The following is a 26,022-nucleotide window of genomic DNA, read 5'->3' on the forward strand; positions in this document are numbered from 1 at the left end:
CATGTCTGGTAAAAGACAAAGTCCCATTCAAATGTAACATGATATACAAGAAAATTAAGAGAGAACACATTTGTGTGTAGGTAGTATTTAAATCAAAGCTTACCATCAAATAAATCTATAATTCTTAAGAAGAAAAAAAGCTGAAAATCCTATTCCCAACCTTCATCAGTGTTCATCTGTGCTCTTGTTGAGTGAAGAAACTGTAATATTTGGTCCCACATCTAATTAGGTCCTGGAAATTCAGCAGGATGTGAATGGAAGTTTTGTTTCTATGCAAGAAATCCTGGCAACTAGAGCATCTTTTTTTCTCAGCACATCAACATTCCATACCACAAATTACTGGCATAGACTGCCTGCAGAATCAGCTACCTTACCCTTAACCCTTTGGTTGCCAAGGAATGGGAAGTACACATTATCAGCAGAGATGGAATGGCCCAGAGTACAGGCACAGGGGAAAACTGAAAATACCTTGAGTGAGGCTTTGAATTGGTTAGATGAATAAAGCATGAGCTTTAATGCCAAACCATGGTCATTCCAGGCTTGATTACACCTTTTTCCTTTTCCCTTCTGTAGATTGGCATAATAATAATCCACAGGATAGTAACGTTGTTGTGAAGTTTAATAAGATAATTTCAGATGAGTGCCCCAATGGCCAGCACACAGAAAACACCCAAAAAAGGGTTGCTGTTATTCTTATCAACTGTGAGCTAATGTTTTGGAATGATTGAATGTCCACCAAATTTTCTATGCCTGAAAAACTGTTAGTTACGAAACAAGTGAAAAATACAATATTATCTAAATAATAGCATATTTACATATGTTTGTTTTAGAATAAGTACATTTTTGCAGTGGAAAAGAGCCCCATTCTTCTCCCTCACACAAACAAATTTGCTCAAGCTGGAAAACTAAATATATTTTAACTTTTTTCTCAAATCAATTTTCAAATCCTGTCGATCTAAATCTCTAAAACCCTCCTTCAGAGACCCCATCCCTGCTCTTGTCTCTGCCCCTGCTCTGCCCCGGACCTCACCACCATCCTTTCTGACAACTTGGTCTCTTACTTTGTCTCCATGCCTCCAATCTTATTCTTCAACCCATGTTCTACATTGCCACCCATTTCTGGATTACCCCTGGGCACGGTGGGCACCGTGAAAAACAATCTTCCAATAAGATCTCATTAACCAAAATATTCAAATTCCTGACTGTGACAAACTGATCCCAGGTAACCTTTCAGTCACAGCCAGGCACTCCCTTGGTACTGCCATTTGCACCTAAGTGTATAGGGGGGGCTGTTCCAATGGGGCGGATCTTCTCCCACTTCTTCCCAGATGCCAAAGTAAGGGTGTGGCTGATGTGGGTTAGCAGAAGTAGGCAACGGAAATAAGGACCCTGAGTGTCTTCACCACCCCCAACCCCATTTAGGATAAATAAAATGGGCCTGAGTGTGGAGGGAGGGGATTTTGTGGAATATTTCCACTAAAGAGACTGTTGCCAGGCAGTCTTACCTTTATCTTTTTGGAGAGGGATGTGGGAAGCCTACCTTCTAAAGTACCCCGTCAAGAAAATCTTTCAGCTTTCAGGCCCTGCAGGGACTACCTCAGGTGCAGAAAAAAAAGCCTATTTCAAGATCCTGCCCTACCAGGATGGCCCACATCCAATGAAGAATCCAGTGATGTATGAGGCTACACTATTTCAGCCTATCAGGTCAACTCCAAATGGCCATTTTAACACCAGAACTTCACCTGAGGGCTCCTTCATAGCTCAAACAATCCCTCTGCCCAATCCTGCAGCATTCCTTTTCCTTCAACAGGTGTTGATCCCATGGCCTTTCCCAATAAACATTTTATATGCTAAATTTCCTCTGAGTCAGCTTCCACAGGAGTCAAACTTTCAATAGTATGTTCTAGTGGCATACTTTCAAACACACCTGCCTCCCAGGCTGTAAGTCCCTTGAGGGCAGAAATGGATCTTAATGCATCTTTGCATTGCTGAGACCTGGCACATGGGAAGGGGCACAGGATTTTCATTTAATATAAGACATCAAAACCAGGATGAGAAAGTGAAATGCAAGATTTCAAATCAGCACAGGAAGACTTTTCTATGCAAGCGATCTTTAAAAAAAAAAACAAAAAAAAAACAGATTTATTTATTTATTTGAAAGAAAGAGAGTGCAAGCACAAGTGGGGGGAAGGGCAGAGGGAGAGAATCTCCAGCAGATTCTGTCCTGAATTTGGACCTCGACATGGAGCTCAATCCATGAGATAATGACCTGAGCCAAAACCAAGAGTCCAATGCTTAACCTGCTGAGCCACCCAGGTGCCCCATCTATGCAAGTTTCTTTAACATGGAGAGTTTCTCATTGTAAAAGAGAAATACTTTTTTTTTTTTTTTCACTATCGTCACTTCTATGAGAAGGGATTTTCCAAAAACATTCCTGGCCTATAGCTCCAACTTCATTCTTACCTGTAGAAGTGAAGTAACTTACCTGGTCACTAGATAACCATGTGACTTAAAGACACTCATCCATTTACATTTGCATATGTAGAGAGACATATTTGGAACAACACTCCTGGCTTTTCTCAACCCTCAGTTTTTCCCAGTGGAGGAGAAACTGACTTATTAGCAGGTAAGTTTGGTAAAAGGAATTGATCCTTCCTCTTCCCCAGTTGATCCTTAAAAAAAAAAAAAAAAAAGCATATTATCTTCTCCACTTCTGCAAACTATGCAGGGGAGCCCCCAAGGATGAGTATGTAGCTGCAGAGAACAAGTATATTTGTCTGCTTTGGGGGTAGATTAGCAAGTCCCCTTGGTAAACACATTTGTGTTAGTTATTTACTGCTTAGGAAAAAGTTGCTCAAAATTTGGCTGCTTAAAACAATTTATTATCTCACAGTTTCTGTGGGTCAGGAGTCTTGACATGGCTTAGCTGTGTCCTCTGCTTCAGGGTTTCTCATAAGGCTGCAATCAAGGTGTCAGCCAGAGCTGAGATTTCATCTGAGGTTTCAACTGGAGAAATATCTGCTTCCACACTAACCTGGCTGTTGACAGGATCAGTTTCTTACATCACATTGGACTGAGGGCCTCAGTTCCTCATGGGCTGCTGTCCAGAGGCTGCCCTCAATTTCTTGCCTCTTGAGTGTCTCCATCTTGCTTCATCAAAGCCAGTAAGGGAGAGGGTCAACAGAGAGTCTACTAGCAAAATGGAAGTTACAGTCTTATAGGTGGGTATCTCTGTCACCATGCTATTGTTAAAGCAAGTTACTAGGTCTCAAGGGGAAGAGATTGCACACAGATGCAAATATCAGGGGATGGATGTCATTGGAGGTCATGTCGGAAGCTGCCTTCTACAACACCTAAGGCCCACTGCCCAGGAGCTGTATCAAAAATCATAAATATGATATTTGTATTCCCATGAGTCTGATTCCAATGCCCATTTCTCCATTGGTTCCAGTCTCAGGAGGGGAAGAAGGATGCCATTTATAGGGCCCCCTCGAGTCACCAATACCCATACCTGAGATTATTTAGTTCATAGCTAAACAACCTTTCAGTGGCAAGTAAGGTTGATCTCTAGTCCCTTTCTTGACTATAAACATTTATCCCGATGTAAGGCAGAATCTTGCTGAGAATATTAACCTTAACCTGTAGCAAATATGCACTGTACTTTTCCTTAAAGAAACTTGAAGGAATTTACCCCATATCTTCACCCAAGCCAATGATCTCACGTAACTACATGCTGAGGCCAAATGTATACTTGTCATGCCAGCCCTCAGGAGACAGAAATACTAAAGACTCATGTGACTCTGGAGGAATGGCACAGGAGGGCGTGTGATGCCAAAATCCAAACCATGTCTCAGTCACAGAGAAGTGTTGAGAAGTGTGCCATGTACTTATCACCACAAAAGTCCTATCCTTTTTGAAGCAAATCCAAAGGACAAGACTGACTGAATTACATAAGTCCTCCTGTGCTCAGGGAGCATTCTCAAGTGCCATGCGTAAGACAGTGACATTTATACACTGGAGAAGGGTTTCAGAGCTAAATTGGAAACAGCTAAGCATTGCTTGGGGCATTTGTATATCTTGCTTCTCTAAGACATTGAAACTGATAGGCTCAAGTAAAATAGAGCTAATTGTGTGTAAAGTCAAAGCTACATAAGCCCACCACGAGAGCAGGGGCTGGGTTATTCCCTTATCACCAGGACCTATATACAGCAAAGTTCTATAGATATGTGTTTATAGGAATGTTTTATAGATGTGTGTTTAACTGTTTGATGGCTAAGTTTTTCTTGTTTGTTGTTTGGCCACTAACAGCCTTTCTAATTCTTGGTTTTTTTACCTACATTACAATATATGTGAGTGCCACACAAGACTTCCGGACAGCTAAGGAGCTACTCCACAGTTTTTAAATTATTTGATCAAAAATATATCAAGAGTACCAAGATGAGAACCACAGCCAACAACAGAAACACAGGACTAAATTAGATGTATGTGTGGTAACAGGTGCTGGGCATCTCGTGTTCAAATAGGAAAAGAAAGTCTCAAGAGTAATCTCACATAGCTTAGATTACACCAGGGCTTAGTAAATGCTAGATATTTTGGTTAGGTACCTTCTGAAGAAACAGATCATTGCTCTGGGAAATGGTGCTACCTTTATATTTCAAGAAGAAGCTATGCCCTGTTTACAGCATTGTAGTCATTCCAGAGTTGGACTATCCATCTTCTAGAGCAAGGTTGTCCAACAGATACTTCCAAGATAATGGAAATCTTCTATTCCGTGCTGCCCAATACCTCAGACACTAGAATGAAAGTCTATTGAGCACTTAAAACATGGCTGAGGACTAAACTTTTAAATTAAATTTAATATGAATAGCCACCCCTGACAAGTAGTTACTATGTCAGACAGCACAGAACTAGAGACTTACTACACAAAGTATGCTCTGGGGACCCAAAGCCTTGGCATCCCCTGTTCACAGATCTCCAAACAGAATCTGCATTTTACCAGGAATCCCAGGTGACGTCCACACCCATCAGAATTTATTACATGCTTCTCTAAAACGTTTCTTTATAGGGCTGGCTCTCTAAGGGGATAAAAACTCAGAGTTGTTTTTTTGAACAGAGAAACTAGAGAATGCGATAGACTCTAGCATCCTTCCTAGTGAGATACCAAGGCAGAGGGATGACTCCAAAATGAAATCTTCCGGAGTCCTGTAAAATGTGATCTGTATTCAACCTCATTCAACCGAGACACTTTCTTTTCCATTAGGACTGACTTCACATTTGAGAAAAGATTTTCACTGACCCTAGAAAAAGGCCTCTGTACTGCACCTAAAAGCTCCACTAAACGTCTTGCCTTTGAAGTTGGCTTGCCACTAAAGATCAAGGCTCAAAATTTATGTCCTAACTAATATGAAATTTGCACTAAGCTATGAGAAATCACAGTATCAGTTATCTGAGCACTAAATATAATAAGGAAAGGGTGAGGAAGGACACTCTTCCAGAAACTTAAAGTGGAAAGGAAGGAAAAATCACAGAGGTGAAGGAAGAGAGAAGAAAGGACAGCTGATGTTTCACGTAGCATGCTATGCAGGCGATGATTCTGGACTGAGAACGTCCCTGTGGCCCAGAGCCATATTCTACCGAGAGTGGCAGCGCTCACTCAGGAAGCTAAACTCTGGGGATGTGAGGTGCTGCACTGGAAAGGTCAGAGTGCCTCCAGGGGCGCCCATACTTAATCATTCTTGGGCACGGCTATTTATACCACGGCCTAAATTGTTATTGTCAGGAACACTAACGTGTCCCTTCTGTAGTGGTCACTGTTGTATTTGTTTGCTTGTTTTCAGGCTCTGCATACACGCTCTCTTTTTCCAATATTAGCTCCATAATGTTATTTGGGGCTTTACCTTCCAGTTACTCTTAGCCAAGTGTATCACCACTTCCACTCAAAAGCAGAAAATATGGCAAACTCAAACCACTAGCCCGGTGATGGTGATTAGTCCCGAGAAATCAGTCAACACAGAACAGAAGCATGGACTGTGACTGGAACTTCCAGCAAAAAGACCCTTGTCCATTCTAGATGGATTTGAAACTGTAAAGCATTAGGCTAAGCAGCATTGTGATGGGACAAGGAGAGAGTCTGTATGAGTCTCGAGACTGAAAAGAAAGATGCCATTTTTTTTTTTTTTTTTTTTTAGGATCTGACTCAAGCCTCACCTAAAACTATCCCTACCCACGTACACTGCGGGCATCAATAAATTGCTCCTTTTCCCTCAAAAAGCCAGGGTTTAAATTCGTATCTCCTGGAACCAAATAAGTCTTCACAGATAAAGCTACTCTCAAGAGAAAATCTAAGAGGAAAAAGAAAAAGTTGCCTGAAAGTGCAGTGAGGTAAAGAACAAATGACAAATGTAGTGCTCTAAGTAACATGTGGCTAAGGGTGCTCTTGTGAACAGTAAACTTTCCTACTTTCTTTCTTCTCTACTGGGTAGAGATTGCTGTAAGTAAATATATAGCCCAGAAATAAATTTACAGAACAAGCTTTTTAATAAACATTAAAACATTGGGCACCTGGGTGGCTCAGTTGGTTAAGCATCTGCCTTCGGCTCAGGTTATGATCCCAGCATCCTGGGATCGAGCCCCACATTGGGCTCCCTACTCGGTGGGGAACCTGCTTCTCCCTCTCCCTTGGCCTGTCGCTCCCCCTGCTTGTGCTCTGTCTCTCTCTGTCAAATAAATAAATAAATAAAATCTTTAAAAAAAAAAACACCTTAAAACATTAACTTGTGATGATGAAACTCCCAGTTGTTCCCATTCATTTATGACAGAAATAGCAACATCCATCACTTGGGTGAGAAGACACAAAATTTCCGAATGTACAATTTAACTACTTAGTATCTCTACTTCACAGATTCAGCAAAATTTAATTTTAATACACAAAGAGCAATAGAAGTTAGGGTACACACTCTCAGCTATCTTGTCCTATTATTAAAATTTTACTTCTATAGAGAAGGCTATAAGAACAGAAGAAATAAGGGAAAAATACTTAAATGGGGTTCCCTAAAAGGTTGGAAAAAAATTTAGTTATTGTGAATACAATTACTGTATGGTGCATGTTAATATGTCTGGGTTGTTTCTTATTAGTGAAACAATGTTTGGAACTGAATTAGGAGCCTATTTCTTATAAGATATTAGATGGTGTAAAACACATAAGCAGCAATAATAAATCAGTGTCAGGGTTTCTGACAGTGCATAATGTAATACCAGGCATAGAGTGGCATTCTATCTTGAACTACTTGAACCACTTACACCCCTAAAGGAAATGCCAGTCACGTGTCCTAAATAACAAGTTTCCACAACACCAGAGACTTCCAGCATGTCACTGCTTTTTTGGAGACTATATGCAAAAATGCATCTGAACATGCATTCATTTTAATATGAATCATTTTCAAAGGGAGCTAAGCGTTCTGTGTCAAATCAGGAATGAGATTTGCAGCCAGTGAAGACGGGAGAAAAAAAAAAAAGGTAGCTTATCCCTTACTGCTGGCAAAGCCAATTAGGCGTATCTTTGTTTCATGACAGCTATATAAAGAGCTGGGAGTTGGGAGTGTGGGCATTTGATATGGATGTGCAAACTAATTCTTTCTGTTGGCTCACATAAACAACATTTAGTGGAATATCCGGTAGATGCTTTTTGGCCTTACTTCTCCAAACCATGTAAGGCAACACAATTTAATACCTGCTGTGGCTTTTTGTCTCTTATCCAAAAAAATTACAAGAGCTTCTTCAAATAGAGTATTTAAGATGTGTTGAGATATCAATCCTGATTCATTAGACTATTCAATTCGAAACTAAGATCGAGCTCACATTTGCATTATGTGCTTGATGACCTTGACTTTCTGCATTTCTGCCATGTACTAGCAACACGGTAACTCTTCGGTATACAAATTTAGCACCAACATGAATTTTGTAATTGTAATTGAATTTATTTTAGGATGTCTAAACCTTTGCGATTCATTTATTGGTCTGTCTCTTCTGCTAGAGTGTGAGCTCCTAGAAAATAAAAGCTTCATTTGGGTCTACTTTGCCCACACTACACACACACTGGGAATTCAACTGTTCATGAAATAAATTTAGTATTGGTTTCTACAGAGAAGTATATGAAGCATTTTGGTTAATATTTTATTAAGGAAGTCCCACGGGTAAGGTTAAGTAGGATTCTTCTGGCCAGCACTCATTTTTATTTTACAAACACATAATTTTTGAAGTTCTCTTAAGCACCAAACCTATGGCAATGGTAGCCAACCTTTCCTGACTTAGGAGTCCAGTAAAATGCTGGGAACTCTCAAGCCCTCATTTCTCCTCTCTTCACAACTGCTTTTTATGGTAATGAAATTACTATCTAAATATTATAAATACGGAAGCTAATGTTTCCTTAATAATTAGAGGCATTAACTATATTCCTGAATTCATACAATCTGAAACTTGAATCCCATTCTTAACTATCCTACTATGCTCCTACCTTTAGGTTCTGTATTTTGATGACCATGAGAAGTCACGGGGAATCCCAAGCCTGTGGAAACAGGCAAATGGGTACTTGGCTTTACTATCAACTCTGATCTTTCTTCCTTTTTGTTTCTTAGTTTCAGACACGAGATCAAGCACATATATGCATTCAGTCCCAAGGGTATCTACGGAAATAGATCATAGCAGATTTTATTTTTTTAATTTAATTTTATTTTATTATGTTATGTTAGTCATAGCAGATTTTAAATTAGGAACTCGTTTGGCCCAAGCAGGTTGGCAGAAACCCACACCACTGCAAAGCACAGTTTGCTCTGTGCTCAAAGATGGTAGATGCACAGAGGGAGCAATGAATCATGCTCCAGCCTATGATTTCTGGGTCTGAAAAGTTCTTTTAGCATGCAATATCAGCATTTCCTGTGGTGTCAGTGGCTCCTCCTGTCTCAGGACAGGAGAGACAAAAAGGGAAAAAAAATTATGAACATTTTCTACGGCAACTGGAGATGCTTGGCTAGACAGCCATCACCCTAAACAGGCAAATAATTAATAGAGACTAATATGCATTTGGACACAAAATGCTACTTGATACTTTCATATAAATGTTACAATAGTGTTATCAACATTAAAGCGTATTACTGTCATGTAAAATAAGAAAAATGATTCCTGTAAACTAATACTAGGGAAAAAAACCCAACATTTACATAAGGTTCAAGTTCATTTTGTTTCTTTTACAAAGAATCTATTTTGAATTCAAGAGCTAACAAATTAACGTGTGAGACCAATTAAGGGACTACCAGGATGGCTGCATTATTGAATATTCTAGAAATCACAGTCTGTTTTTCTGAGCCCTTTTCAATAGATCCAGAGGGGAGTAAGTGGATATATGAAACCACTTGTTAGAGCCGAGAGAAAATTAAGGTCGGTTTTCAAAAAGCCAATAGTAGGAGAAACCTTATCAAAAATAACTCATGACTTGATGGGAAAAAGTGTCCTCTTTCTTGAGTCACTTCTAGCTTTCCAAACATTTTCCCTGCTAAAGCCCACCATCAAAAGTAAGAGAATAGCAATCTTGGAAAACACTGGTTCTGAGATTTGAAGAAGTCTCAGCCTATTTCTGAGATCATGCACCCACAACATCCATAGTACATCCCCAAGTATGATGCATAGTAACAGTTGGTGAAACAATCCACGGGCACCTAAACAGAATCAATCAGGGCCACAGATCCAATAATCTGAAGAGAGTTGTATAATAAAGCATCCAGGTAGTCAGGTCTGTGGATTCTTCTGTATCAGGGTCTATCGTCATATAAACTATATTTATGTCCAATAATTTATAATTCTTTTGATCATTGCAACATCTTTGTAGGGTATGCAAGCCTTGTCCTCGTGCTACAGATGAGGAAACTGAGACTTAGAAAGTTTCAGGTATTGCCATTGTCATATGGATAATATAGAGGAAAGCCACAATTCCAACCTTTTCCTGACTTTTCACTAAACTAGGCAATTTCTCAAACATGTGAACATGAAAATGCTCAGATATTTCTAAATTCTCTGGAATGTTTATATGTTGTGGATATATTATTTTCCCTGTGTAAGCAATCTGTATAGATAATGATTCCACTTATACTATCAAAATATTCTGGTGCCATTACATATAATCAGGCAATTTTAAATCAGAAAATGGTACGTTTTCAATCTAGCCAAAATATTGAAATTAGCAAATACATTTAAGATATAAATATATTACAGAATATGCAACAAACACTGGCAGTGCTTGACACGGAATCCAACTATCATAAGTTTTTAAATAGGCTGAATTTCAAACTAAGTGGCCCTAGGCAAATCCTTTAGCTTTTTAGAAGTGTTTTCCACCTATGAAAAGGGAAGCTGATTGGTCCACTCTGAACCAGCTTAAAGGTCTCATTTATTTCTCTTTGTTGTTACTGTTGTTTAGTCTGGGTTTTTCAAAGTAATTTAGACATCCACAAAATACTAAAAACCAAAGAGCAAAAAGGGGTTTTAATGAAGGTGTACCAGGAAGCTGGAGCTGCTGTAACAAAATATGATTGACTGGGTAGATTAAATGACAGAAATGTATCTTTTCACAGTTCTGGAGTCTGGGAGTCCAAGATCAGGGTGCCAGCATGGTCAGGTTCTGTGAGAGCCCTCTTCCTGGCTTGTCGATGGCCACCTTCTTGCTGTGTCTTCACATAACCAAGATAAAATGGGGGGATGGGGGTGCGACTCTCTTCTTATAGGCCACCATTTTATCAGATTAGGGATCTACCTTATGACTTCATTAACCTTAATCATCTGTTAAAGATGTTATCTCTAGATACAATCACATTGGGGTTTAGAGCTTCAACAAACGAATTTGAGGTGGGACACAATTCAGTCCGTTGCAAAAAGTAATAGCTCCTTCTGGATATTTAATCCATCTATAATAGTCAACCACTTTTAAAAGTGATTTTATTCCTGCAATGGTATCTTCATGTCTTTTCCATGTGTATTGCAGGGCTCTTGGACCTGCAGGCTCTTCACCTCTTTGAGGCAGGAGGTCTCTGTTCTGAGGGCCCAGATGACAAAGTGAGGAAGCTTTGAGGAGCAACTCTCCCCACACCCGCCATAAAGCTGATTCTATTTCTTTATAAAAACTTGAGTTTGGGAGAGTGGGTTGCACAATTGGAAAAAATATATATTTTTCCCTCTGGAGGTAGGAGAAGAAAGGGGTTTGGATAGAGCTGGTTCATCTGTATGCAGACTTTAAATTATTCCCTACATTTCTAACCACCTTCTCATTCCCATGTCTCCTCATCCCTGCAGCCTCTGACAGCTGCATTCCTAGCTGGCTGCATCTTTCTCTGAGAGTGTTTGAGTCTATGACTGTTCTGAGATACAGAACATAGGCTATATGTTCTATATTTCATCATCCAAGAATTTTTTTGAAATATCTTGTTTACTTCAGTTTGCCCCAGCTAGATTTTTTCCTAGAATAATGCCTGATTTTTATTCTTTTATTATCATTTTTATTAAGTCTCTGGAGGCAGAAAAATTAATCCAAGTACACAGTTCACCATTTTCAATGGGAAGCCTGTTTATACTTAATAATTTAAAATTTACTTCATTAGCCATTCATTCCATATTCAACAAACATTTGTTGAATATTTTCTAACTAACAAGCATTGTCCTAAAAGCCTAATAAATATACTATGCATTCATTTAATATTGTTTTCAATCAGGCATCTTCTATGTGCCAGGCATTGTGAAGAACTTCATAATTTAGTGTCCCAGGGTACCAAAGTAAGCAACCAAGAAGAGTTCTAAATTGTTTGCCTCAGAAAGCTAAAAATTAAGAGAGAGATTTATTTCTCTCAGGGGTCTGAGTGTAAGAGCATCTAGAACCTCTTTCAACTCAAGAATTCTGAAGAAAGTAATCTATAGGGAGGCCAAATGATCTGGATGACCATCTTAGATTGTGAAGTGAGGATCACTAACTGTCTCACTTTATCAGCTCACGTCTTCCTCATGATAATAGTTACTTCCTTTAGCTTTGACGGGAATCATGGGCAACCTTCTCAAGACTACATTTTCAGCTTCCTTTGCAATGGAATATGAATGAGACTCACCTGTGTACAACTTCCAAATTGTTTATTTGAAAGAAAATGCCATGCCAAGACCTCTTCTCTTTCCCCTTATCATGAGCTATAAATATAGATAAACCAATGCCCAACTATGATCACACAGAAAAGGACTGTGACTCAGTGGGTGGAAAAATAAAATGGATGGAGATCAAGTCCCTTAATGACTTCACGGAGCAGGGTTTCCCAACCAGGCTAAACTAGACAGATGGTTGTATGAGGAATTGAAAACTTTTTCTTTTTTCAAGCCATTGTAATTTGATGGTCTCTTTATTAGAATATCTTAAACTTTGCTCTAATAACCTCACTTCACTGAATAATTGTCAACTCATGATCAGTTTTCACACATATATTAAAATTATAAAAGAATGATGCCAGCCATAGTTTCCAAGTATTCAGATTATACTTAAATAAAATTTCAGGTGCTATATTTCTAAATAGTAATTCAGTAGACAGAGGCAATAAGGTAGCAATGACTTTAACCTTGGGCAAAGAGAAAGAAAGAGCAGTGGAAGAATCATACAAAACTCCTGAAGTTTCTGCTCATATCAGTCACTTCTATCCACATTCATCAGCTTATGCAACTCAGTAAAAAGCCTGACACAATGGGATCAGGATGCATACCATCCAGGACACTTTGGTTCTTACAACAAAGGGTTGGAACATACAATCTTCTTACAAAGAGGGCAACAATAACTAGGAGCAGTAACATAATCTCCACTATAACCAAATAGAACAAACTTTAAGTAAATTTCAGCTACAAGCTAAATAATTTAAATGGGCTCCAATTTTACTCATATAACTCCATCTTCTTTGTGCTAAGTGGAGTCTCATAACTGGAAGAAAATACACTGTATTTATTTAAGACAGACTTTAGAGAGCCTTTTGACAATAGTGTTCTGGTCTTATAAACTCTTATGGTTAGATATTCAAATAGTCATCACCTTATTTCCTAATATTCTTACCTCTTCATCTCTAAACTCTGTACAGCAAATAAAAACATTTTTGCTATGGAAGGATTCTTATCATTTTATATAAAACTTCTCTGGCTCAGTAAATGCAACCTTAATCAATTCACAAATTCCATTGATTAGAATTTAAAATGACAATTTCAATTCTATCATAAAGTAAGGTTTAACTGTAAGGATTTAGAAAATATTCCTTTGCCATTCTAAGAAATTTTGTCTTTTCTCCTCTTTAATTTTTACTAATGTCAATTAATACAGCTTTTACTCAGAATTTTCCTAACATAGAAAGATAAAACAACTACCTTTTTTTTTTAATTTCCAGTAAGTGTTGGTGCATGACTATATAAGCCATATATTATCATTTCTCTTTTTTCAACATATAATACATTAACAAAGCAGTATAAAATTTATCAGGTTATTAATTATTGAAATCATATGTCTATATTAACCAATCACTTATTCTTTAACAGGTACAAATAAAAATTCTATTTAGGAGAATAAAAGGAAGCCCTATCTGAATGAACATAGAGCTTATATCTTAAAAGATCTTAAAAGATCACTCAAATGTATAGTTTTTAAAAGTAGATGAGTGGGGACCCCCTGGGTGGCTCAGTCAGTTAAGTGTCCAACTCTTGATTTTGACTCAGGTCATGATCTCAGTGTCATGTGATGGGGCCCCATGTCAAGCTCTATGCTCAGTGGGGAGTCTGCTTGAGATTCTCTCTCTCTCCCTCTCCTTCCCCTCATGCTCTCTTTCTCTTTAATCTCTCTCTCTCTCTAAAATAAATAAATAAACCTTAAGAAAAAAAAGATCAGTGGAAGATTTCTGCTTTTGGTTAGGACATAGAAATTTGTAAGAGACTTTTGCTCTTATCCACATAATCATAAAAACTATTCCAGTTATAAAAAATAGTAGTATTCTGAATTGTCAATAATATGAGAATGCAAAGAAACTGAAGGGAACTAAATTCCACATGCATTAAATGAATGGGAAATTTGAGTAGATTATAAAACAAAAAAAAGAATTAAATAAAAATGCTAGAAAAAAATAAAAGTGAAGTATTGATTTGATTGGTTTTAGGGAAAACTGGATTCACCAGAAGAAAAAAATCAATGAACTTCAAGTCAAGTCATTATGAAGTATGCAAATGGAAACAGAAATGAAAAGACAAGAAGGAGGAGGAGGAGAGTTCAGAATTATGGTATGTTCATAATTTATGGTACAATATTAAATGATCTAAATAGAGGTCCAGAAGGAGAGAAGACAGAGATTAAACAGAAAATATATTTGGGGGCACCTGGGTGGCTCAGATGGTTAAGCATCTGCCTTCGGCTCGGGTCATGATCCCAGCATTCTGGGATCAAGCCCCACGTCCAGCTCCTGGCTCAGCAGGGAGCCTGCTTCTCCCTCTGCCACTCCCCCTTCTCATGCTCTCTCTCTGTCTCTCTCTGTATCTCTGTGTCTCAAATGAATAAATAAAATCTTAAAAAAAAAAAGAAAACATATTTGAAGACATAATGGCTGAAAACTTTCCAAAGTTGATAAAAGACACTCCAATATTCAAAAAGCTCAGTAAACCCCAAGACAAACACAAAGCAAAACACAACTAGATACATCATAATTACACTCCTGAAAACCAAAAATAAAGGATAAATCCTAATAGAAGCCAGGATAAGAGACACAGTACATACAGGGAAACAATATAAAAAATGACTTCTCACCAAGAACAATGGAATGCAAGTAACAATGAAATGACATTTATAAAATACTGAAGAAAAAAATATATAGTAAGCCTAAAATTCTATACCCAGTGAAAATGTTCTTTTATTTTTTTTAATTTAATTTAATTTTGTTATGTTGTTAGTCACCATACAATACATCATTAGTTTTTGATGTAGTGATCCATGATTCATTGTTTTCATATAACACCCAGTGCTCCATGCAGTATATGCCCTCCTTAATACCCATCACGGAGCTAACCCATCCCCCCATCCCCCTTCCCTCTAAAACCCTCAGTTTGTTTCTCAGAGTCCATAGTCTCTCATGGTTTGTCTCCCCCTCTGATCCCCACTCTTCATTTTTCCCTTCCTTCTCCTAATGTCCTCTATGCTATTCCTTATGTTCCACAAATAAGTGAAACCATATGATAATTGACTTTCAATGCTTGACTTAGTTCACTTAGCATAATCTCCTCCAATCCCATCCGTGTTGATGTAAAAGTTGGGTATTCATCCTTTCTGAGTGCTGAGTAGTATTCCATTGTATACATGGACCACATCTTCTTTATCCATTCATCTATTGAAGGGCATCTCAGCGCTTTCCACAGTTTGGCTATTGTGGACATTGCTGTTATAACCCATCTCAGGAATCTTTCAATTTTGTGGGCCTAACTGGAAATGAGCAGGGGTCCCTAATTCTTTGTGAGCACCATTTCTGTTAATGAAATACACCTTTACATGTTTGCTGACAGTCAATGGGAATAAATTACTTGGATATTGCTCAACAAGAATAAAGAACATGTGAACTCCATGAAGCCATTTTAAGAAAGATTGCCTGAAGCAAAATTTGGAAAAAGGTTTACTGTTGTTTGCAGTACGCCCAAGCTCTTTTCTTTCCATACTTTTATCATAAAATGGCCCTACCTCTATTCTTTTTTCTGCAATGTATTTGATGACTCTGAAAAAGAATCTAATTAGTATTAATTTGTATAATGCTTCATTAATTTGCTTATCATTCAGACTAATGATTACATAGATATTATTATTGTTATCATTATTATTTTTATTAGTTTCAGAGGTAGAATTTAGTGATTCATCAGTTTCATATAACACCTAGTGCTCATTACATCAAGTGTGCTCTTTAATGCCCAACACCCAATTACCGCTTCTTCCCACCCACCGCCCCTCTAGCAACCCTCAGTTTTTTCCCTAGAGTTCAGCATCTTTTACAGTTTGCCTCCCTCTAGATTTTTTTGCAAATGGCATGGCAAATGGCAAGATTTCATTCTTTTGGATGGTTGAGTAATATTACTCCATATATGTTATATATACCACATCTTCTTTTTTTTAAATTTTATTATGTTATGTTAGTCACCATACAATAATACATCATTGGTTTTTGATGTGGTGATCCACGATCCATTGTTTTCGTATAACACCCAGTGCTCCATGTAGTACATGCCCTCCTTAATACCCATCACTGGGCTAACCAATCCCCCCTCCCACCTCCCCTCTAAAACCCTGTTTGTTTCTCAGAGTCCATAGTCTCTCATGGTTCATCTCTCCCTCCAGTTCCCCCCGCCCATTTTTCCCTTCCTTCTCCTAATGTCCCCCATGCTATTCCTTATGTTCCACAAATAAGTGAAACCATATGATAATTGACTTTCTCTGCTTGACTTAGTTCACTTAGCATAATCTCCTCCAGTCCCATCCATGTTGATGTAGAAGTTGGGTATTCATCTTTTCTGATGGCTGAGTAATATTCCATTGTATGTATGGGCCACATCTTCTTTATCCATTCATGTGTTGAAGGGCATCTCGGCTCTTTCCACAGTTTGGCTATTGTGGACATTGCTGCTATGAACATTGGGGTGCATATGGCCCTTCTTTTCACTACATCTGTGTCTTTGGGGTAAATACCCAGGAGTGCAGTTGCTGGGTCATAGGGTAGCTCTATTTTTAAATTTCTGAGAAACCACCACACTGCTTTCCAAAGTGGCTGCACCAACCTGCATTCCCACCAACAGTGTAAGAGGGTTCCCCTTTCTCCACAACCTCTCCAACATTTGTTGTTTCTTTCCCTGTCCATCTTTGCCATTCTAACTGGTGTAAGGTGGTATCTCAGTGTGGTTTGGATTTGGATTTCCCTGATGGCTAATGATGATGAACATTTTTTCATGTGTCTGTTAGCCATTTGTATGTCTTCTTTGGAGAAGTGTCTCTTCATGTCTTCTGCCCATTTTTTGACTTGATTATTTGTTTTTTGGGTGTTGAGTTTGAGAAGTTCTTTATAGATCTTGGATGCTCTTTTAAAATAAAGTAAAATAAAGAGCTTTCAACAGTTCAAAACAAAGTATTCATCCAGGAACATACACTATAAGAAGTGATAAAAGGAATTCTTTAATCTGAAGGAAAATAGTATCAGAAGGAACTCAGACTTGTAGAAGGAATGGAGAGTAGCAGAAGGAATAAATCTGTGTAACTATCAATTAGCAATGTGTGTTATTATTTTACATGAATATATACTTTTGAATTTAAAAGACTATTGGCCATTTAAAATAAAAATAGCATCTTTGTATTGGGAGGAATATAGCATATGTATTGAAGTAAATGTGAGATAATAATAGCACAAATGATGGGAGAGGGTAATTGAAATGATACTACTGTGAAAGTTCCTACACTGTTAATTTAATTGGAAGTAAACTTTGATAACATGAAAATGTGCATCACAATATCTAGAATAATTAATAAGATAACTCCAAAGATATACCTAAAATATGTGATTCATTCAAAATAATAACAGAAAGAAGAAAAGAGGAACAAAAATAAATAAGATTACTAAAACAAAATAAAATTCAAAAACCAAGATGGGAGATTAAGCACACCATATTAATAATACAAATAAACGTAGTAAATGGAATAGGTAAATAAACACTTTGGTAAAAGGCAAATATTATCAAACTGGGGTGGAAGGTGAGAAAGCAAGTCTTGTATATTCTTTACAAGATAGACACTTTAAATATAAGAGAGGCAAGCTGAAGGTAAAAAGGTGGGAAAAGGTATACAAAATAAACACCAAACATAGGAAATCTGGTATAGTTATACCAGTATAAGACAAAGTGGAATTTAGAACAAGAAGTTTCATCAAGGATAAAGAAAAACATTTCATAATGAGAAAATGATCAATTCATCAAGTAGATAATGCTTAAGAGCAATCCTAAATGTGTATGCACCAAATGCGAAGCTTCAAAATACATGCTTCAGCTCAAGATGGAATAACAGGAACTGAACTTACTCTCCTGCCTAAGACAATGTTTTTAACAGCATATATGACACATTGATTTATAAAATACGGTTTAAGTGCATTGAAAGCTCATGATCCCTGAGAGATGGGAAACAAATGAGGTGAGCTCTACAATTTCCCCAAGCTTACTGCCTCCAGTTTGCAGCATAGGCAAGGGAAACTCAGACAGTACCTGGTGGAGCCCAGTGGACTCCCTGAGATGAGAAAGAGTTGAGAATTCAGGAAGACAAGCACATCTAAAGTCCTCTGGACAGAGGACTAAAAAAGGAGAGAGCTGCACAAAGAAAAAGCCCTGGGGTTTCTCAGAGGGTCTCCCTCAAATATCCAGTTGAGTATTGATATATATCCACATGCAAGGAAACTACCAAAAGAATTAGAAGATATTATTCTTCACACTCATAGAGAGCTGGCTATAGTATATTTTCCCGGGAGACACACTGAAAACCTTCATGACCTATAGAGAATTGCAGAAAGTGAATTAAGAGTCTCTCCTCAGTAATGGAGAATAACTAGGCCTTCCCCAAGCATTGCTCCACTTTCTCCTAACAAATCTTAAAAGCAAGATCCAAAAGTATCAAACTGTTTCTAGGACTAAGCTCTAGAATATTTATAAGAATACAAAAATAATTAACACCCACAAGGTGTTTTTTCCACAAGGAAAGATCATAATGTCCAGCCTCTAATAAAAAGTTACCACACATGAAAAGAAAGAGAATATATTACCCATAATGAGGAGATAAACAAGCAATTAAAGCCAACCAAGAACTGATACAGATGTTAAAGTTAGCAGACAAAGACATTAAGATGGTTATCAGAAAAATATTTCATATTTTCAAAAAGTTAAGTAAAGGCCTGGAAGATATTTTAAAAGACTCAAAATCAAACTTCTAGAAATGATATTATAATGTGTGAGATTTAAGATACATGGGGTGGGATTGACATGCAGATAAGAAAAAATTGCAGAAAAAAGAATAGTGAACTTGAAGACATAGCAATAGAAATGATCCAAAATAAAGCACATGAAAAAATGATAAATCTAAAAAATAAACAGAACATTAGAGAGCTATGAGACAACCTTAAGTGGCTTGGTATATGTGACCTTGGATTGAGCAAAGATATCTTAGATCTAAAACCAAAAGCATAATCTACAAAAGTTTCAATTGATAAATTGGACCTCAAAATTAAGATTTCTGTTCTTCAAACAACAATGTAAAGAGAATGAAAAGACAAGTCACAGGCTAAGAAGAAAAATTTATAAATCATATATCTGAAAAAGGACTTGTATTAAGAATATATAAATAATTCTCAAAACTCAATACTAAGAAAACCAACCCAGTTACAAAAACAAATAAAAGATTTGAACAGACACTTTACAGATAAGCACATGAAAAGATATTGAACATTATTATTCATTAAGAAAATGAAAATTTAAGACCACAGTGAGCTTTCACCATACATCAATTAGAATAGCTAAAATTTAAAAGACTAACCATACAAAGTGTTGGCAAGGATGTGGAGAAACTGAAACTCTCAAATACTGCTCTTTTGGGAATGTAAAATGGTTCAGCCACTTAGGAAAGTGGTCTGGAAGTTTCTTAATAGATTAACTGTACAACTAACATATCACCCAGCCATTCTTAAATTCTGGATCTAAGAAAAGTTAAGACTTGTGTCCATGCCAAGATTTATACATGACTATCAATGACCACTTTATTTATAATAGCCCAAATGTGAAAACAACCAAAATGCCCATGAATATATAAATGGATAAACAAACTGATCTACCCATACCATGGAATATTATTTAGTAATAAAAGGAAATAAATTATTAATACAGGGTACAGCATGAATGAATCTTAAAACCATTAAACATGGATAAATCCTAAACATTGTGTTGAGAAAAAAAGACACACACACAGTCTCACACACACACACACACACACACACACAGCAAAAATACATATCTATGGTCATCTCTATTTGACTTTCAAAAATAGACAAAGTTACTATATAAAATTAAAATTCGGTAAGTAGTGCCATTCAGACAATGTGGGTGGATATTGGCCACAAAGGGGCACAATTGGATTTTCTGTGGTGACGAAAATCTTTTCAGTAATGATTATTTGTTCATATACAATTGCCAATATCCCTCAACATGAACACTTAAGATCCATGCACTGTATTGCATGTATTTATACCTCAATAGTATTTTTTAAGAAGGTCCATGAAAAGTAAATTACTTTTTATCACCCTTCACATATAATCTCTGCAATTATTTACGCATTGGTGTTAGAGTGAGCATATTTCCATCGTCATAAAAACAAGCTCCAAACATAATTAAGATATCTCAAATACTCTAGGGAAAATACTAAAACACATAATTTTTCCTTAAGAACTTTAAATACAATACCAGAAAAAGCAAAAAACAAGAAAATAAAAATAAAAACAAGAGGCAAGCTTAAACCCAAAGTAATTCTCTAAAATAAAAACCTTTTCTAAGGTTAGTTTAAACCCAATTGTTTTCTTCATGTTCTGATCCTTTTTTTTAAATTTCGACTCATCTGAGGAAATTACACATTAATATGGATCTTCATGGCCATTTGAAAATAATTGCACTGCACCGGTGTTCTGAGGGTATTATCCATCCAGCCAACTGAAACTCTCCTGTAAAGTCACTTCTATGTTTTGTTGTTAGTTGGTACTAAAACATAAGCCTGAAAGTAAAGGCAGGATTTTTAAATTACGAAAATTAAAGTTTCATTTTACTTGCCAATTCTGGGCTATCATCAGATACTACTTACAAACTCAGGAGAACCAGATCCTCCAGCAGGTAATACCACGCCCACAGAAAGGAGGGACCTCGCTGGGGTCCTTGGACACACACAGGACACGTGTAACTTCAGTAAAGGGATGGACCCATCTTATCCTGCATGCTCCCTCAACTTCTCTTGTCCTCCATCAGAGCAATCCAGAAAATGAGTAAGAGTTGGGCATCTGATTTAATGGATGATGATGTTTGGCCAAAAGATATATATAAGGTACCTGTGTGGCTCAGTGGGTAGAGCACGTGACTCTTGATCTTGGGGTTGTGAGTTCGAGCCCCATGTTGAGTGTAGGGATTACTTAAAAGGATATGCATATAATTAGCAGAAAAAGAGAGAGTAAAGGGAAGAATGAACATGCTGGAAGAACAAATAAAGAAGGCAGGGACAGGTCAGCAGACTTAATACTTCTGAGCTGCTGTCTCTAAAACGACATGACCCTTTGCCTCACAAGACTGTGAAGCAGACTTTTTTTATGTTAAATAGCAAATATCAAAATACCCTTTGCTTTTGTTTAATTTTTTATTGGGAGACATTTGTGATATTCTTTGAACTTTGAGGACCCTATTTTAATGATTTTGGATGTCAGAAGAACTCATTCCCATTTGGGCACAGGGTTGCATGTGTATAGGAAGGGCTGTATGTGATTATTTGTGGGTTTTTTCCTGCATTGGTTACCCCAAGGGAAAGCTTTTTAAGAGCCCCACAATTTTAAGCAGACCCAAGCATCTTCCTTTAGGGCAGAAATTATTCAAGCATATATCCAGCCCATATACCTGTGGACTTGGAATCTAAGAAGTAAGTTTATTTTTTTTATGTTTCAACCAAGTTGACAGACCATTCTTGTTCTCAGGATCATGATGTGGATGGCACTCCCTAGAGATATACAGGGCACAACCTGCCCAACCTTTCACAGAGCACTCCTGCGTACACTCTTCCTTCATTAAAACATCCAAAATTAAATTTCATGTTATCAAACTTTACCACCAAGCTCCCCTCCCTATGGCAGCCATCCCCTTCATTTCTCAGTGCTTCAGCTCCTGGACCTACCGTTCCTTCTCTTGGACATTTCCTATATCCAACTAGATGATTCTTCCTACATTCTGACTTCCGAGATTCTTGAATCCATGTATTCTAATGCTAATGTTCTTCAACTTATCTCAGCCATTTATTTATTGTGCTCATATACCAGAGCAATAGTTTTCAAAGTTCAGCCTCACTATCACCTGGGAACTTGTTAGAAATAAAAATTCTTAGACCTCACATTGACCTACTGAATCAGGAAGTGTGGGGTGAGGCACAGCAATTCCTGTTTAATAAGCTCTCCATGTGATTCTGATACTTGCTCAGATTTGACCTCACCATTACCAAAAAATGCAACACCTTTATATTCCAATTCCAAGAATGCCACACTCTAACCTCAATTTAACTATAGTGCCTTCACTGTAATGGCCCTTTGACCCTGGCCAGGAACTCATCTCTCCCTTGAACATACCTTGAACACGCTGTGTATTTCAAATCACTTATTCATATTGTTGTTATTTTACTCATTCAGCAAAAACAAAACAAACTAAAAAAACAACCTCAACCCTGGTTGAGACCAAACTTCAACCCATTTCTGGTCTATAGCAGAAGAGCTAAATGTGGCTAAAGAAAATCTAGTATCACTTTAAATTTGCAGCTACTGTCTTCAGGGGGCCCTTCCAATCCCTGTAGATTTTCCAGTTCTTTCCGTGTTCCCACCACCTGGGTAAATATGGTGAAACTTCACACTTCTTCCTCAGTCTTCACTCTTCCCTGATGATTTTGCTTACGATGTTACTGAGAACAGCGACAACCAGAATAGAACTTCCATCACTTCTATTCAGCGACCAGCTTCTGCACCCTTATCCTCTGCCTTCCCTCCAGTTTCCCCAGATTGTGTGCACTTCTGAGTAAAATCAACTTCTTCCACCTGTGCACCCGATTTCATGCCCTCTTGCCTACTCAAGGATGTTGTTCTAGTAACTATCCACTCTTTTCTGCTTCACCAGCTTCTCTCTCTCTATTTGGTCATACTGTTATCCTACCGTATTAAACAACCACAACACTCCACCGAAGTGTTTCAGTAAAGGTCACCACTGACGTTTGTTTTCCACTTCTTTAACTTGTCAGCCATACTTGACATGACTTTTCTTCCCCACCAGCCCTTCCTTCCCTTGGCTCTCCCCATGTTCCTGCCCCTTGGCCAATCCCTCCTTCTCTAACTCCCTTCTCACCTCCCTGCCTACGATATACTGGAATTGTTCACGTCTCAGTCCTGACTCCTATTTCTTTCTCTTTCTCCCTTGGTGATATCATCAGTCTCAAGGCTTTAAATACCCTCTATCCTGTAAGCTCTATTTTCTATCTGTAGCTCAGGCCTTGAGCAAGGTCCATGCTGATGTATTCAACTGCAGACTCACCATCTCCACTGGCCTGCAGACATTGAAAACTCAGTAGGATCGACACTGAACTTCTCTTCTTCCTCAGCAAACCAGCTCTGACCACAGTCTGCCTATCTCTGTGAAGGGTAAGCACATGCTTCCAGATGCTAAGATCAAAAACTTTCAAACATCCTTGGCTTCTTTTTTTATCTCCCACATCTCACAATCACTGCATCAGTAACCCTGTTAGCCTTAAAATATACCTCAAATTTAACCACTTTTCACTGATAACACAAAGCCTAAACTAGATTATCTCTCACTTGGATTATTGAGACAGTTTCTCAACATTATCACCTCACCTTTTAGTCAATCAGTCGGAGAAATCTTTTAAAAATATCTATCAGATCTCTCCTCTCCTCAGAGCTCTACAAGGTCTTCTAGTAGAAAATCCATCAAGTTGAAAATCTAGTCAAAAATCCGAAGCCCTTATAGTGACCTACAACATCCTATATGATCTGACCTGCTCCCCATTATATCACCAACTCACTGATAATATTATCCCCTTCAGTAGTCCTGCCCCAGCCATGTTTGTCTCCTTGCTGGTTGTAGTGCATGCCAGCTGTGCTCTTACCTCAGGGCCTTTGCACTTACTAGAATAGATGACTCACTTCCTCACTTTGCTCAAGTCTTTACAAAAATGTCATCTTCTCTGTGGGGTTGGCTTTACCACCCTTTTACCAGTAGGACTTATCCTCCCTCCTTGCCTTATGCCTCTCCATATCCTTATCTACTTCAAAAATGCTATGTGATTTATAAGATTAGGGCCCCTAAAGGGGGAATGATCTGCCTTGTTCATTCTTTGTTGGTTTGTTTTCTTGCTGAATCTCAATTATGTGGAAGAGGTGCTGGAACAGAATAGTCATTTAGTAAATAACTTTTGAATGAATGAATGAATGAATGAATGAGCCAGATCGTTAAAGGTGCTCAATAAGACAGACATCATGCTCGCTCTAAACTGGAATGGGTCACAAAATTCATGCTGTTGCGCATCCTGACTCATGACTTTTCCAGAGGATTTTTAAGCAAATTAAAACCAATAATTGTTGCTCTTGCATGGGGAAAAAGACATGGAAATTGTTTTCTCACCTGGGCCAGGTCTGCAATCACAGAAGACGTACAAAATAGGGCACTTTTAACTTAGCAAATACAAAATATTTTTCCTTAAAGAGCACTATAGAGGGTACCAATAGAGCAAATTGGTTAACAATTTCTCTAAACTTTAACCCCTCCTTCCCTAGGTCTTGGCACCTGAGATGACTGTCACCTACCCTCAAGATTAACATCAGCCTCCTCACCCTTGTAAGACAACTTCAGGTTCCTAAACTTTAACTTCCAAAATCTAACTTCTATCATCCCTGTTGTGTCACTGCATCACAGGCACCTACAAATAAGCTATTTCCTAAAAAAGACAGGTCATGAATCCAAGGCCATGCATATATGAGAGTAACTGAGTAGAACTAGGACAAAAAGCAAGATTTCTTTGATACTCTATGTCAGACATCTGCAAACCTTTTCTGTAAAGGACTGGATAATAAATATTTTAGATTCTGTGGGGCATATGGTATTTGCTACAACTGTTCTGCTCTGCCACTGGGAGGCAAAAGTGGCCACAGACAATATATAAATGAATGAGTATGGCTCCATTCCAATAAAACTTTATTTACAAAAATCAAGTGATGGGCCATATTGAGCAGCCAGGCTGCAATTTGTCAACCCCTGCTTTCAGTTAATCAGTGTTTCAAGAGCTTACACTGCTTCTCGGGTACAGAAAGCCATGCACATGTTATCATTTCAGGGTTTACAAGATGTAGGTTGTACTCAAATCATTTATCTCACCTTCTCAAAGAAAGTGCTGGGGAACATTAAGGGATACCAAATCAGAAAACAGTGAGAATTCTACTGAACAGTTTTTTAAAGGAAAATATAATGAGTACACTTATACAAGTAGATATCTGCTCTTTATGTAAAGTTAGCTTTTTTTTTTTTTTTTGCATTTGCAAAATGGAGTGTTCAGAAATGTGTTTACATGTCTTTCTGTAATTTTCTATAGATAGGACTGTTGATCCTTGGCAGTTAAAAACACAGGAATCAAATTTGCAACCATTACAAGACAGTAGGAATTCACTGTCCTGGATAGAACGAAACAGGAAAGCTAGCCTTGGTTATCAGATGTGAAGATGTACTGAAATAGATTTGGGGAATTGGTAACACTTTTACATCCATTAGACTTTACCTCTTTAAGTTTCCCCAAAAGAAGTGGTATAAAAGAAAGTGGCGGGGCACCTGGGTGGCTCAGTTGGTTGGGCGACTGCCTTCAGCTCGGGTCGTGATTCTGGAGTCCCGGGATCGAGTCCCGCATTGGGCTCCCTGCTCAGCAGGGAGTCTGCTTCTCCCTCTGACCCTCCCCCCTCTCATGTGCTCTCTCTCTCTCATTCTCTAAAAAAAAAAAAAAAAAAAGAGTGTGGTATGAAAGGAAATACGGCAAAACCAGACATCAGTCCAATGCAGCAGTTAAAAAAAAACAAAAAACAAAAAAACTTTGTTAATGTTGGGATGAGAATAAAAGAAATGAAACAAACTGGTAAAATGAGG

The sequence above is a fragment of the Mirounga angustirostris genome, unplaced genomic scaffold (genome assembly GCF_029215605.1).
Source record: "Mirounga angustirostris isolate CCGP_5_RB_7025 unplaced genomic scaffold, mMirAng1.0.hap1 SCAF_3, whole genome shotgun sequence".
Lineage (NCBI taxonomy): Eukaryota > Metazoa > Chordata > Mammalia > Carnivora > Phocidae > Mirounga > Mirounga angustirostris.